Consider the following 7,500-nt stretch of genomic DNA (forward strand, 5'->3'; position numbering starts at 1 on the left):
TGGTAAGTAGCTTGCTAACCAACCACATGGTTCTGGGTTCAGTTCCACTGCGTGGCATCTTGGGCAAGTGTCTTCTGCTATAGCCCCGGGCCGACCAATGCCTTGTGAGTGGATTTGGTAGACGGAAACTGAAAGAAGCCTGTCGTATATATATGTATATATATGTGTGTGTATGTGTTTGTGTGTCTGTGTTTGTAACCCTAGCATTACTTGACAACCGATGCTGGTGTGTTTATGTCCCCGTCACTTAGCGGTTCGGCAAAAAAGACCGATAGAATAAGTACAGGGCTTACAAAGAATAAGTCCCGGGGTCGATTTGTTCGACTAAAGGCAGTGCTCCAGCATGGCCACAGTCAAATGACTGAAACAAGTAAAAGAGTAAAAAGAGTAAATCTTTGGTTGGCCATGTTGGCTATATATACTAAAAGACACTTACTTATCCATGATGTCACACAATGGTTACAGAGCCTGAAAACAATATTGCTTTTGGGAAGTGAACACCTTAATCCTTTCATTACCGACCTGGCTGAAGCCGGCTCTGGCACTGAATAAAAATGTCTTGTTTTCATAAGTTTTGAATTAAAATCTTCCACCAAACCTTAGTCATAATTTATGTTCCTGACACTATCTAAATGAAAGCTAAGTTATTTTACTAAATTCTTCGTTATATTTAAAGCAATTGAATAAAACACAGAGCATCTCAGAATAAATGCTGTAAAGAAAGGGTTAGATAGGGCATTCAGGCCATAGAGACCACTCCAAAACTGACACTTGTGCTCAGCACAGCCTTGCAACTTGCAGTATCCTATCAAACCATCAAGACATACTAGCAAGGGAAACTGACATTCAATGATGATGATGACGATAACGATGAGGATAGTGACAGTGATGATGATGATGTCGATGATAAGATACTACAATACTACAGTGATAAATAGCTGAAATTACTTCATGCCTTAAAATCAGATCAGGCGCGTGTTATATGTATTGAATCCTTAATTATGTTTATAATATATATATTTCTTTACTGCCCACAAGGGGCTAAACATAGAGGGGACAAACAAGGACAGACAAAGGATTAAGTCGATTACATCGGCCCCAGTGCGTAACTGGTACTTTATTTATCGACCCCGAAAGGATGGAAGGCAAAGTCGACCTTGGCGGAAGTTGAACTCAGAATGTAACGGCAGACGAAATACGGCTACGCATTTCGCCCGGCGTGCTAACATTTCTGCCAGCTCATCGCCTTCAGTTATGTTTATAATATATAATTAGTGATAATCTATCACTCCCTCCTCCCTACCCCCTCTCCCTCTTTCTCTTATACATGATTATGTTTAACTTTATTTTGAAATATTACTGGTAATGTCTTTATAGCAATGAATCTTAATCTGGGCATACACGGCACAGCTGGCAAGTGTCAGGAATATACTGTAGAAATGGGGTTTGTTTAAAGGGATTGAGACTTTTCTTGCAAATCTTTATATATAAAAATGAAGTTGTGTGAGTGTCTGTCTCCTACGATTTAGATTCCTAACTACTCCCACATTTTGCAGTGCAGTTTAACCAAAAGCGAGTATCTTATAGTCATGATTCATATCGAACCCTTCTGGGTATTATCGCGTGTCTACGATGAGTCTACAATTTAAAAAAACATTTACCATCATTTTTTCCCATTTTTAATGCATTTTTTGCTATTATATAAGGGAAATAACTCTCTAAAAATGCTTATAGTTATTTCCCTTACAAGCCTGAGCAACGCTGAGCGATACTGCTAGTAATATCTAAGCAAGTTACAGTACTTAGATTTCAAATAAATGTTCCATAGTATTTAATGTGATTGTGGAGGCACATGGCCTAGTGGTTAGATGTGCGGACTCGCGGTCGAGGGATCATGGGTTTGAATCTCAGATCAGGCAATGAGTGTGTTTATGAGCAAAACACCTTAGCTCCAAGCAGCTCTGGCAGAAGGTAATGGCAAACTTCTGCTGACTCTTTCGCCACAACTTTCTTCCACTCTTTCCTCCTGCATCTTGCAGCTCACCTGCGACGGACCGGCGTCCCATCCAGGTGGGGAACCTGGAAAAAAGAGGCAGATGTGGCTCGAGAAGGGACAAAGAAGATTTAATGTGATTAAAATATAAGTAGGATATAACATTATCAATGAGCAGAAACATGACTGATGATACTCCAATGTGAAATATAATTTTTTATATAGGTTTTTTTACATTCTATAGTAACTTTTATAAAAAAATGCAACATATGTATCACTATTATATAATAGTTATTCTATGAAATTAAACAGTGTTGCTGTGTTTCATTCTATTACTGATATGTTCTATAGAACATATCTATAGATTCATGAGCCAACATTGTATGTATTTATATACAATATGTCTATGCATATAAAATTAAGAGGAATGACCACTAAAGTGGACACCCTATATGCTAAACATAGACGTCAAATAGCCATTACCACAAAGAATGTGTTCTAAAAAAAAAAATGTCAGCAAAAACGCCAAAATTGCTGAGATTTTTTTCTTGAATACATTCTTCATCGTAATGGTGATTTGACGTCTTTGTTTAGCATATAGGGTGTCCACTTTAGTGGTCATTCCTCTTAATTTTGTATCTCTTTTACTCTTTTACTCTTTTACATGTTTCAGTCATTTGACTGCGGCCATGCTGGAGCACCGCCTTTAGTCGAGCAAATCGACCCCGGGACTTATTCTTTGTAAGCCCAGTACTTATTCTATCGGTCTCTTTTACCGAACCGCTAAGTGATGGGGACGTAAACACACCAGCATCGGTTGTCAAGCAATGCTAGGGGTACAAACACAGACACATACATACATATACATATATATGACAGGCTTCTTTCAGTTTCCGTCTACCAAATCCACTCACAAGGCATTGGTCGGCCCAGGGCTATAGCAGAAGACACTTGCCCAAGATGCCACGCAGTGGGACTGAACCCGGAACCATGTGGCTGGTTAGCAAGCTACTTGCCACACAGCCCACACAATTTTTAATCTTTGGATTTTTAAATATGCTAAGCCACTGGTTTTAATTGATTAACATCAATTTCTACCCTTATCATTTAATTACAATATGTCTATGAACAGAAATGGGGGGGAAATGCTGTGCTTACTCCTTTAAATCTTGCTTGAGATTTTGTTCAGTTACTCTGCACCTTCTCCAAGTATCCGCAGACACACTGCTTATAAATTCTTTAATATTAGTAATTAAAATAAGGAGGTGAGCTGGCAGAAACATCAGCACACTGTGCGAAATGCATAGCCATGTTTCGTCTGCTGTTACATTCTGAGTTCAAATTCCACCAAGGTCGACTTTGCCTTTCATCCTTTCGGGGTCGATGAATTAAGTACCAGTTACGCACTGGGGTCGATGTAATCGACTTAATCCATTTGTCTGTCCTTGTTTGTCCCCTCTGTGTTTAGCCCCTTGTGGGTAGTGAAGAAATAGGTATTTTGTATGTTTCTACATTCTGAGTTCAAATTCTGCCAAGGTTGACTTTGCCTTTCATTCTTCCGGAGTTGATAAATTAAGTATCAGTTGTGTATTGGGGTCGATCTAATTGACTGGCCCCGCTCCCCAAAACTTCTGGGCATTGTGCCTAGAGTAGAAAAGATTCTATAGTAACATTTATAAAAAATGTAATATATATATATGTATATATCATTATTCCATGCAAATAGCTAAAATAAAGTACACAATGAAGGAGATAATGCAAGAAAATACAGAAACTAAAATCCATACTGATATCTACAAACCATTTTTATCAGTGAGGCCACAGAAAAATGGCAGGAATTGGTGGGCTGTGATGTGAATACTCCTTTCTTGGCATCTTTAGTGTAGCTGATTTTAAGGGTGTAAAGAAAGGGCTGAAGTACTTGACTAGTACTTTCTTTACTTCGCTAATCAACATCAAAGGAATAACAGATAAAATCAACCACCAAGTTCTTTATATTTCAATTGCATATTTTGTGGTGGCAGATATCTTATTCATAGAGTCAACTTAGAGTCAGCTTAGAGTCGACATAGAGTCGGCTGGGATCATTTGTTATGAGCTAAACACTCGTATTTATCATTTATCTTTTATCTTTTACTCATTTCAGTCATTAGACTGTGACCATGCTGAGGCTCTGTCTCGAAGAATTTTTAGTTGAATGCATCAACTCCAGTGCTAATTTTTTAAAAGCCTGGTACTTATTCTATTGTTATCTTTTGACAAACTGCTTAGTTATAGGGACGTAAACACACCAGTACCAGTTGTCATGTGATAGTGAGGGGACAAAGACAGACACACGCATAGATATATATAAACATATATACAACAGGCTTCTTTCAGTTTCCCCTCTACCAAATCTTCTCACAAGGCTTTGGCTGGTCCAAGGCTATAGTAGAAGACACTAGTACCATGCAGTGGGACTGAACCCTGGACCATGTGATTGGGAAGCAAACTTCTTACTACACATCCACACCTGCAAATATCCTCCAGATTACCTATGTGATAGTTTGGAAATTTCTGATAGCCTTGAGGTGGTGTTTTTTTGTTTTTTGTGTTTTTGAAATTTTTATTAAAGGCTTTGTCTGGAGAGGTTAGTACTGGGTGCAAATTGCCGGCAAAGTATTTCTGAGTTCAATGAGATAGATATGGTTTATTTTGCCTTTTAAACAACTGCAAGTTGACACTTGCTGGGAAGACATCAGGAGGAATTGAATTTCCAGTGTGATTCTATAGAACATATCTATAGATTCATGAGCCAACATTGTACGTATTTATATACAATATGTCTATGCATATAAAATTAAGAGGAATGACCACTAAAGTGGACACCCTATATGCAAAACATAGATGCCAAATAGCCATTACCACAAAGAATGTGTTCTCAAGAAAAAAATCTTGAGGAAAGACTATGTAAAATGGTTGATGCACAGCCCCATGGAGTGAATGATTGTATTATGAAAAATGCGAAGGAAGATGAGTAAAGGAAGGAGTGCCTAATGGCATGATCTACACCAGTGCCAAAGAGCAAAGGTAATTTTTAATAGTTCTAGAAAAGGCTACAGAGAGTAGGCAGGAGATCTATGAACCAGAATTTCAAGTAAAATAGTAAGCAAGTCCAGGCTAATGGTTTTTAGTTTAACAAGATCTAGGGCATCTCTATGTATAGTAGCAACACTTTTACAAATTTGGGAGAATACCACTGGGTATATCTCACTTGAACAAGTAAAAGTTGACCTAATTGGAACTTTTCTAAAGCAGTACTCTTTACTCTTTTTTACTCTTTTTACTTGTTTCAGTCATTTGAATGTGGTCATGCTGGAGCACTGCCTTTAGTCGAGCAAATCAACCCCAGGACTTATTCTTTGTAAGTCTAGTACTTATTCTATTGGTCTCTTTTGCCGAACCGCTAAGTTATGGGGACGTAAACACACCAGCATCGGCTGTCAAGCAATGTTGGGGGTACAAACACAGACACACAAACACACACACACACACATGCGCACACATATACACATATATACGACGGGCTTCTTTCAGTTTCCGTCTACCAAATCCACTCACAAGGCTTTGGTCAAGCTGAGGCAATAATAGAAGACATGTGCCCAGGATGCCATGCAGTGGGACTGAACACAGAACCATATGGTTGGTAAGCAAGCTACTTACCACGCAGCCACTCCTATGCCTAGATAAGTATTTTAAAAAATTTTAATTGCTTAAAACGGAGTTGAGGAAAGTATGTGACCTTGTGTTAAGGGCATTGAACACACAACAATTATATCATGTTTGATTCTCAAACATGACACATTGCGTTCTTGAGTAAGTCACTTCATTTCATATTTACTCTAGAATACTCTGCGGAGAATGATTACCAGTGGTACATGAGGGTTAACAATGAAATAAATAGACATTCTGTTCTTTTAAGAGTCTTGAACTCTAAGCCCCTCAAAATCAAGATAAGCTGCTCCAGCTTCAGCATTTGTAGGCTAATAAAAAATAAATTAATTAAAAAGGAGAGAGAGAGAGAAGAAAGAGAAAGGGAGAGAAAGAGGGAGGGAGAGAGAGAGATGGCTAATTTAGTTAGTAGAGCAACAGTATTCATTATTTAAAATTATATGTACTGTAGTTTACCTTCAGATGCTGGCAAATAAACTTTCTACATCCAATGAACTTTGAAATTCATTAGGTGAGATGTTAATAAAATTTTCTAAACTTAGTAATTAAATGAAGATCTATGACTTGATTAATCTACCTAATTATTCAGCTCTATAATATGTCATTATGTTCATTTGGGTATTGATAAGTCTCGAGGGAGTTCCTAGCTTGTGTATTTTGCTACGGCCTGGTCATAAATATAAAATTGGCATAAGTTTGCTGACCGCATTAACAAGTTCATTTAGTGGTATGTAAAAGACAGTATTGTTGGAAGGAATAATTTTACTTAATTAAAATTACCAGAGATTGTATGGCAGAGGTACCGTGATGAATGCTTTTCAATTTTATAGGATATAGGACATAACATGAATCTGCCATATACGATTTTAAGATGAAAGATAAATGCATGGTCAAAGCACAGCTAATCTTTTTATCTTCCTACTCCACTTTCTTCTTTGAGACAGACAGAGTGAAGTGTCCAGCTTCACTGACTTGCAGAAGGATCATATCTTGGCCGATCTCTATCTTATCTAAAAGTCAATTTGTGTAAGGATCTCTACATTTAACTGTGTATTAAATGTATGTATAAATAAGTTAATACATAAATAATAATACAGAGGGTGGGTCAATAGTCATGCACAAGATAAGTTCAATATGCTCTGGAATTATCAGACATGATTCAATTTTTCTAAAATTAAATAAAATAAATAAAATAATGATGAATAGACATATACTTGTATTTGATGAACAAAATGAGTAATAATAACCATAACGTCATCATCATCATCATCATCATCATCATCAATATCATCATTATCATCAATATATAAACTGTCAATTGTTTTGATTTTTAGCCCACCCTGTGTGTGTGTGTGTGTATGTGCATGTATGTGTGTATGATGGTGTGTGTATGTGTGTGTGTGCATGTGTATGTGCATGTCTGTGAGTGTGTGTGTATGTGTGCGCATACATGTGTACGGCACTTTTTGTGTGGCAAGATTTTCTACAGCCAGATGCCCTTCCTGTCAGTATTTATATATATTTTTTTATACACACACATACATGCATCATCATTATCCTCAACAGCATTGGTCGTCTTGTTGTAGTCGAGGGCTCTTGGTTGATGCCCGACATCACTGGGATGATTATTGTCGTTGTTGTTAAGCAACAAGATGGGTAAGGGTGATTTCACTGCGTCCGTTCTGTGGGTTGGGAGACGTCTGGCGGTCGGAAGCGGAAGTCCAATTTACCCAGATCCGAAGGACAAGGAGAGGGTCACTGGCCAGAGCATCTGGGAAGTTTGGCATTTGCGGCAG

The 7,500-nt window shown here is 37.9% G+C and overlaps 1 long non-coding RNA gene across 1 annotated transcript in view; it reads right to left on the bottom strand.

The window, feature by feature from the left end:
* Nucleotides 1–654, bottom strand: part of LOC118764642 — a 20,002-nt gene extending 19,348 nt beyond the window's left edge. The window contains exon 1 of the long non-coding RNA XR_005000460.1: nt 502–654. This is a non-coding gene — a long non-coding RNA (uncharacterized LOC118764642). The remainder of the gene's footprint in view (nt 1–501) is intronic.
* Nucleotides 655–7,500: the final 6,846 nt, after the last annotated feature.

The sequence above is a fragment of the Octopus sinensis genome, linkage group LG8 (assembly GCF_006345805.1).
Source record: "Octopus sinensis linkage group LG8, ASM634580v1, whole genome shotgun sequence".
Lineage (NCBI taxonomy): Eukaryota > Metazoa > Mollusca > Cephalopoda > Octopoda > Octopodidae > Octopus > Octopus sinensis.